The sequence below is a fragment of the Octopus bimaculoides genome, chromosome 20, assembly GCF_046866305.1.
Source record: "Octopus bimaculoides isolate indiv1 chromosome 20, ASM4686630v1, whole genome shotgun sequence".
NCBI lineage: Eukaryota > Metazoa > Mollusca > Cephalopoda > Octopoda > Octopodidae > Octopus > Octopus bimaculoides.
The window spans coordinates 18,145,708-18,155,707 of NC_142947.1; the positions used below are offsets into that span (position 1 = coordinate 18,145,708).

Here is a 10,000-nt window from a genome sequence, read left to right on the forward strand (position 1 = left end):
TACTTAGTACCCCTTCTCTTTCTTTTTACTTCTGTCTCCCTTTCACCCCTCTACGCGTGTGTGAGCATACATGTGTGTGTATGTGTGTGTGTGTGTGTGTGTATGTATGTATGTATGTATGTATATATGCATATATATGCGTGTATATATGTATGTATATATATATATATGTGTGTGTGTGTGTGTGTGTGTGTGTGTGTGTGTATATGTATTTATCTATCTGTTTGTTTATTTACCCGTGTATGCGTGTTTATATGTATATGTATATGTATATGTATGCATATATATTTGTATGTATATATGTATGTATGTGTGTGTATGTTTATGTATATAAATCTAATATTTATATATCGGTGTATGAATACGTAAATCTATGAGTATACATGTGTGTGTACGTTTACCTATATAAATGTGTGTGTGTGTGTGTGTGTGTACGTCTATGTCTATGAGAATATAACGATATGTGCGTAAATGTGTACCTATACGTTTCTCTATAATATACTTATATGTGTATGTGCTTATGGTATATATGAGTATATGTGTGTATGTGCGCGAGTCGAGGATTTTACTAGCCAGCCCATCACATATTGTAGACTCGTAGCAGTGATTCCTATTCTTCGATATGATGATACCTAGGAGTCATGCTTAACGGTGATTATGATTGGTTCCTTGGTAAAGCGGCTTTTGGTTGATTGGTTAGTTGCTTAGTGGTAGAGGTGCTGGTGGTGGTGGTGGTGGTGGTGGTGGCGGTGGTTGCGGTAGTGGTAGTGGTCGGTTGGTAGGTTTTGGTTGGTGATAATAAATATAGTGGAAAGTGCGTCGAGCTGGCAGAATCGTTAAGCACACCGGGCAAAATGCTTAGCGGTATTTCGTCCGTCAGTACGTTCTGAGTTCAAATTCCGCCAACTTTGCTTTTCATCCTTTCGGGGGTCGACGAAATAACTACCAGTTACGCACTGGGGGTTGATGTAATCGACTAGACCCGCCTCCAAAGTCTCGTGCCTTGTGCCTATCGCAGAAAAGATAATAAATAGCGGATGTTGGTGGTGATGGTAGTAAATGCTTAGTGTTTATTTGATGATTAATGAATAATTGTGGTGATTAATGGTTGGTGAATGATAGCAGTGATTATTGTTTAATGGAGGAAGGGACTAGCCGGTCGATGGTTTTAGTGGTAATTTTGCGGTTGGTTGGTCTTAGGGTAGTTGGTGAACGGGTGATGCCTGGTATTGGTTCGTGGTGGTTGTAGTGTTAATACCATTTATGGTATTGGTGATGCAGTAGCATTCTTTTTAGCAGAGTAGTGGTGATTATAATAATGTTCTGTAGTAGTGGTAGTGATAGTTAAATTCGTAATGGCTGTCGTAGTACTTGTAGGAAAACTGGTATAGTTCCACTCCGGTGTTTATTTGGTAAAAGTTGACATTTAATTATCAATTACAGGTAATGTGTAGATCGGTAGATTGCTTGAAGCCAAATTAGTCCGAACAAACTTCTTCCATTCTGTTATCTGTAGGAAGGAATAAGAAAATAAAAGAACTTAACGAAAAGGAACATTTAAATTAATGAAACTGTGTAAAAACCTAAATAAATGACTTTTAGTTGAAATGAAAATATGATTAATTAGCCCTCACCTGCGCTTACATATAAACACTCTTTCTCTCTTTCTCTCTCTCTCTCTCGGTCACACACTCACACACAGACAGACAGACACACACACACACACAAATACACACACACACACACACACACACAAATACACACACACACACACACAAATACACACTCACACACACACACAAATACACACACACAGAGTATGTACACACAGGCCGGTTATGCACTCTTCTGCCTTCCAAAAGCACATTTTTTAAAACCATGTGTAGCAGTCAACATGCTTTTCTCTTGACTATCAGTTCTTTCCTCCTTTCTTTCTTCTTTGGATTTTCTTTCTCTATCCGACGAAGAGCCTTGCTCGAAACGTCAGATTTTAACTTTCAATTTTCCCATCCAAAGCTATCGCCGAGCGTCAAATTGATATATTTGCTGTGTACGTCCGTTTGACTTCGGTTGTTTTTGTTTTGATGTTGAATTCGCCGTTCATCACCTACACACACCTCTACGCACACCCGCACACACACGCACACACACACACACACACACACACACACACACACACACACACACACACACACACACACACACGATATGTTTCAAATGTGTTCTATAAGAGATACAAATACCTTTGGTTTTAGCCCCTTCTATTTAAATAATTTCTGATGTTTGCTTGTTTGCAAGACCTTTGTTTGATCTGTTTAATCTGAAACAATGACGTTTGCATGTCCATTGATGTTTCAAGATCTCGCCTTCATCCCGTGAATAGAAAGAAAGTAGTAGCATGTCGTTGCTGCGTTTTGATAGAGGCAACAAAGGACCAGGGAATAAAATTATAACTGATTTTTAAAAACTATTTCATGTGTGCTACATCTGCGTGTTGAATTATTTATTTATTTATTTATTCATTCATTCATTTATTAATTTCTTGTTATTATTAAAAATTTCCTACTTAATCTTCTATTTCCCTTTCGTCCTCTCTCCACCTCTCTTTTAGTATATCTGTCTGTCTGTCTGTCTGTCTGTCTCTCTCTCTCTCTCTCTCTCTCTCTCTATATATATATATATATATATATATATATATATATATATACATATATACATATATATATATATATATATATATATATATATATATATATATATATATATATATATTCCCCCCCTCGTTCTTCCTCTGTACTACTACGTATCTCGCTTTACCCCTCTCGTTCTTCCTCTGTTACTACTACGTATCTCTTTTTCCCCCTCGTATTTCCTCTCTTTCTCTTTTCCTCTCGTTGCTCACCTATTCTTCTACTTCCTCCCTCTGTTTCTCCCTCTACCACTCTCTCTCTTCCCTTTACACCGGCATGATCACATGCTTCCGGTCAATAATCCTTTCCTTCCTTGGCTTTCGCCAAGCAACGCACGCACCACTTTGTCCCTCTCGGGTCCGTGCCTCATCGCGTTCATACACACATAATTTTTCTCGTCTGGCCGTAAAGCCTTTTCTGTTTGTTTTCCTGTCTTGTTTTTTTGTCCGCCACTACATTCCTCCATGGCTAGATTTAATTTGCGTATACAAATTTAATCTGCGATCCATGGGATGAGCCGTTTTAGCGATGCGTCCTGCCCAAGCTCGCCGAAACGCCGGTGTTAAAACGTGGGTGGCTGATGAAGGAGAATGTTCTCTATGTGGCTCATGTGTTCTCGTCTACGTTTGTTTGCAATGTCCTGTACCCAGATATGCACCTATACATACAGGTGGATGTCGGTATGCACATACCTGTACGTATATATGCATATACTCATTTACTATTTGTTTATATACACACACACACACACACACACATATATATATATATATATATATACACACACACACACACATATATATATATGTATATATCTATCTATCTATCCATCTATCTATCTATCTATCTATCTATCTATCTATCTATCTATCTATCTATCTATCTATCTATCTATCTATCTATCTATATATATATATATATATATATATAAAGTATATACAAAAGTAAATGAGTATATGCATATATACGTACAGGTATGTGCATACCGACATCCACCTGTATGTATAGGTGAAATATATATATATACTTTATATATATATATATACTGCCTATATATATATATACTTTATGTATATATATATATATATATATATATATATATATATATATCAGTTTCCGACTACCAAGTCCAATCAGAAAGATTTGGTCGGCCCGAGGCTATAGTAGAAGACACTTGCCCAATGTGCCGCACAGTGGGACTAAACCCAGAGCCGTGTGGTTGGTAAGCAAGCTACTTACCACCTAGCCGCTCCTCTGCCTATGTACATGTATATGTTTGCCTGCTAATGTGTGACCTAGCACGTTTATGTGTGCGTGTAGGTATATATAATTATATATGTATGTATGTGTGTGTGTATGTGTGTGTGTATGTGTGTGTGTCTGTGGAGGGAAGGGAGTGAACATTAAGAACAATGGGTGTCTCCTTGTGAAGTTTATTCTCTCTAACGGAACTCTAGCGCGCATGCGTTTCATTCACCTGTTACTAATACTGTAACATAATATGTAACAGCTCTCATTTTGTTTCAATGAGGGTAACAGATGTTCAGTATTATTACAATTGCTTAAGGGTTTCTCTGGGCGTCGACGATGGTTCATAGGGGGAATCGTTTCCGGAGGACTTCCTGGTCTTGCTAGTATTATGGTTAACTTTTAGAAATCCTTGCTTCACGATAAGCGGTGCAAAACACGGCAGCAGTATGAAGATGAGGAATGACGGAATGAGTTCTGTCAAGAGTCGGTGATGTACCGACAACTAGCTTGCTTAAAGGATTACGACATCGAATAGTTGCCGTACCATGTGAGACAAAGATTAAGTTGCTTGGTCTGTTTGTTTGTCTGTTTGTATCTGTTTGTTTGTCTGTCTATCTATCTGTCTGCATCTGTTTGCCTGTACGTGCGTGTGTGTGTCTGTTTTGACTCTGTCAATCTGTCTGCGTCTGTCTGTATCTGTCTGCTTCTTCCTCTTCCACTTTCTTTTTCTTTATATATATATATATGTGTGTGTGTGTGTGTGTGTGTGTATGTATATGTATGAAAGTATGATGAGTGTGTACGCATGTGTGAGTGTGTGTATGTATATGTATGTATGAGTGTATGTGCATGTGTGTATGTGTGTGTGTATGTGTGTGTATTGGTGTGTGTATTGGTGTGTGTGTGTGTGTTTATGTGTGCGTGTATATGTGTGTGTGTTGTGTTGTGTGTGCTGCATATACATAAATGCAATGTGGTCCAATGGTTAAGAAGTTAGCTTCGCAGTCATGAAGCCCCGGTTTCAATTCTGCTACGCGGAATCTAGGGCCACTTTGTATTTGAACTTGATGAGACAGAAACTGTAGAAACCAGTCAAATGGATTAAACTTGCAATTCAAAGGTACGACCTTACCAGACTCTGTTTTGTCTAAGCATTACATTAAAGGTATATGTACATTGGAATACTCAGCCACTTACACGCCAATTCAATGAGCCTGATAGTAGAATATATAAAAGAACTGAGCACTCGTGGTCGGGAATTCTAACCAATACCCATTTATTATCGATATATATATATATATATATATATGTATGTTTGAGCATCCATGTGTGTGTGTGTGTGTGTGTGCCAGCATTCACATGCTGGTAGAGTGACATATATATATGTGTATATGTATGTATGTACATATATATATATATATATATATATATATACACACTCACATATAATGTATATACACATATATACATACACATATATATACACATATATATATATACATATATACACATATATACATACACACACAAAGCACATACATACACACGTACACAGACGCACACACACATATATATCTCTACATACATCCATACATACGCAGATACACATACAAACACACAGAGACCTATACACTAAAACACACACACACACACACAGACACACACACACACACACACACACACACACACACACACACACACACACACACACACACACATATACAAAGCAATGTGAAGGTGGACATCAATCTTTTTTTTACTAAATGGTGAAGGCCGTTAAATTTGCACATGTTGATAGAGAAACTCCTCTGTAAAAAGTCTCCTCTCTATTCTTCACTGCAGGCAAATCATGGGTTTTAAATTGAAACAACGTGCTGTCACTGCATTCTCGGTGAAGGAAGTAGTTTAGACTGTGCAGCATTCACAAAAGGCTACAGGCTATATTTGGAGATGACATCATTGAGAAAACAATGATAGACGAAGAAGAAGGGGATGAGAAAATATGCAGTAGGAGTCCATCATCTATGACCACCGACACGAATCACCAGCTAGCGAGTGGACGAAATGATTCACGTAGACAGACGAATCACAACCCATGGGCCTGCTGCACAACTCGTCTATTGTCACACACGCATTACAGTAGGTGGTGGAAGATTTTGAGCATTGGAATGTACGTACAAAATAGATACTTCGACAGCTGGCACTCAGTTTGAAGGAGAGAGGTGTAGATGTCTGCTCTGATCTGATGGAAGCATTTGAAGCTAATGAAAACACGTTTCAGTACCAGTCTGATGAAATGAGTGAAACGTGGGCGCGCTTGTATGATTCGGTAAAGAAGTCTAGTTCATGGAATGGCGTCAGACTCTTTTCTTAAGTTTAAGAAGTTCAAGAGCCGGTGATATGCACAGAAAATCATGATGACTGTGCGTTTGGGGATAATAAAGGCGGCATTTTCTTCTAACTTTTGGAACGTAGCTGTACTATGAATGACGAACAGTATACTGAGACACACAAAACGCTTAGAGAAGCCATCAGAAGGAAGAGAAATAAGATCTAAGAGTGATCTGCATTAACTGTGACAATGTGTTACCACACGCATCTTAGGAAACAAAGGCAATCGGTAAATTGGGCTGGTCAGTGGTCTTCCATCCATAGCACAGTCTGGATTTGGCACCTCCAGATTTGCACTTGCTTGGTCCAATAACGTAAAGTCTTCATAGACAATGATTTGATGACACAGACGAGATGAAAGTCGCTTTGAAGATGTGGTTATAAAAGTGCATATCTGAACTTTTTCAAAGATAACTCGAGAGTTGGATTCGGCGATGGCACAAATGTATCGTTTGTTACGGAGACTGTGTTGAGTAGTGCGTTTAGGAAGTGGCCTTACTCAATCTTTCCTTTCCTGAACGTCCAGTAACACAATATCTGTATTACGTCCTCGCGTTGTTGTTTTTTGTCGTTTTTCTTGTTTGAACTCACAATATATATATATATATATAGCATTAAAAATATGATTACTCTAGTTTTATCTTACGAAGGTTCGCCCTATGAATATTTTGTAATTTCTTTAAAATACTACTTTCCTAAGTGCATTATTATAGTCTCTAGAACTTAATGGTCCTGTCTTCAGGATGGCGTAACGATGGCGTGTGTTCTTGATCATTTACGATAGAGTCAACATTGTGAATGTGTATCTATTACTTTTGAAGCTTGAAGCTTGACTGTTTAGTTTATACGTCAATAGTCATATGTTTATAAAGAGCGAATGTTGATTGTGAATAAATTTATAGCATTGTGCTGCATTTTCACTATTGCTTCCATCAGTAATCACCAATATAACTTCATTCACCAGATAAGACCGTGATGGTCTACAATAGTTGACGGTGGAGTTAGGAAATTGAGGAATTTTCATGAATATATTTCTAGCATATGAAAATATGAAAGAAGGCGAAACAAAATTGATGCAAAAGACGAACCTAGAACACAATCGTCTTTTCTCAACACCTTTAAAAGAAAACGTTTCATCTATCTATCTCTCTATCTATCTATCTAGTTTAGTTGACATACAAATACACAGACATAAATATACACAATTTATATATATGTATATACATACATATATATGTATATATATATATGTACATATATATGTATATACATACATATATATGTATATATATATATATATACATATATATATACACAAACACATATAATATATGTATATATATATATATATATATATATATACATATATATATGTATATATACAGGTATATATATATATACATATATATATGTATATATACAGGTATATATATATATACATATATATATATATATGTATATATATATGTGTGTGTATATATATATATATATGTGTGTATATATATATATGTGTGTGTATATGTGTGTATATATATGTGTGTATATATATGTGTGTATATATATATGTGTGTGTGTATATACATATGTATATACATATATGTATATATATGTATATATATTTATATTCTATATATATATATATATATATATATATATATATATATATATATATATATATATATATATATATATATACACACATCTATAATTATGTAGTTGTCTTCATGTATACGCATTTATATATTCATGTGTGTGTACATAAAAATATATATCTTCAAGATTATTTGTAACAAAAATAATTGTTTTGTTTTATTTGTTCTTCACTTCACCGGGTTAACAAACACATTTTAAAAATAGAAAATAGTGCAAACTCTCGTGACACACTAAGGCTTTTTAGATAGGAATAAATATAACTTCAACTGAAGAGAAAATTCATGATTTATAAGTTGGTAATAATCCCGCGCAACATATTTAGGCCCTTCAAGCACTTATGTAACTTTACAGCTACATTATATACGAGAGAGTATATATATATATATACTCATATACTCTCTCGTATATGTATATATATATATATATATATATATATATATATATATATATATATATGTATATATATGTATGTATGTATATGTATATATATATATATATATATATATATATATATATATATATATATATATATATATATATATATATAAACACACTCACGCACATATGTGTGTGTACGTGTATATATATAGGTATATATATATGTATATATATATATATATATATATATATATATATATATATATGTGTGTGTGTGTGTATATCAATCAATCAATCGATCAATCTATGTATGTATGTATGTATATATATGTATGTATCTATATGTAAATAATGTAAATACATACATACATATAAATATATATATATATATATATATATATATATATATATATATATATATACACACACATATATATATATATATACACACATATATATCTACATATATAAATGTGTGTGTGAGTGTGTTTGTGTGTGTATGGTCAATTCGAATTTCACTAATTTTGGATCGCCTTGATAAAGTCGTGTTAACATATTTTTTCGGAAGTATCAATATCATTTTTTATATTCTACACACACACACATATACATATATACACACACACATACGCACGTGTGTGTGTGTGTGTGTGTGTGTGTGTGTGTGTTAATGCAATAGAAACGATTGTCGGCTATATTAGGTGAAATTTATAATAAAAATGTAAATATTTCCTATACGTATTTTTTGTTGTCAAGTACTTTGAAATTCTACCAAAGGATATTTGGTATGAGAAGTTACATGGAATCTGCATACAACTTACATTTATTGGTGCTTAATTGTTGAATATTGTTAACCAAATTCTTTTAATACTGAGTGCTTTTTTGATATCTGCCAGGATTTTAAAATCCCTTTTTTCTTTTATATATATATATATATATATATATATATATATATATATATATACAAAGTTTTAATTTTTTATATTTAAGTGAGAGATTTGACACTAATATATATATATACAAAATATATGATAGATATATATATTTACATAATACACACACACACATACACATAAAATATATGTAATATATATATATCTATATAATATATAGAGGTTGGTGATTATGCCAAACAGTAGCATCGAAACTGGTGCTCCATGATTGCAAGACCGAACTCCTTAAAAGTACAGTTATACCCACCCCAGTGTGTGCGTGCGTACGTGCGCGCGCGCGTGTGAGTGTGAGTGTGCGTGTCAGTGTGTTTGTGTGTGTGCGCGCGTGTGTAAGCGCATTAGTAAGAGTGTGAAGATATTTTTCAAAGCAAGGTGTGGTTGTGTTATCAAAATATGGTTCTGTTTCTATCTATGTGGGATTCTTTTCTTTTCTGAGTGTGTGTGTGGATGTGTATGTATATGTGCGTGTGTGTGAGCGCGCCTGTCTGTGAGTGTTTATGTGTACGTGTGTTTGTAAACGTAACACGAAGAAAATGTAAAAAATTATTAAATATCATCCTGGTTTATCATTGTTCAGGGAGTTATGCTACTACAATGAATATTATATATACATAGATACTTATACATTCACACAGATAGATAGATAGATAGATAGATAGATAGATAGATAGATAGATAGATACG

At 34.4% G+C, this 10,000-nt stretch overlaps 1 protein-coding gene across 2 annotated transcripts in view; it reads right to left on the reverse strand.

The window, feature by feature from the left end:
- LOC106867209 (uncharacterized) overlaps nt 1-10,000 on the reverse strand; it is a 200,241-nt gene that overhangs the window by 56,708 nt on the left and 133,533 nt on the right. For both annotated transcript variants that reach the window (XM_089338161.1, XM_014912016.3), the window contains exon 2: nt 1-1,510. This exon is cut by the window's left edge and continues 897 nt beyond it. The gene's annotated coding sequence lies outside the window, so the exon portion shown is untranslated. The remainder of the gene's footprint in view (nt 1,511-10,000) is intronic.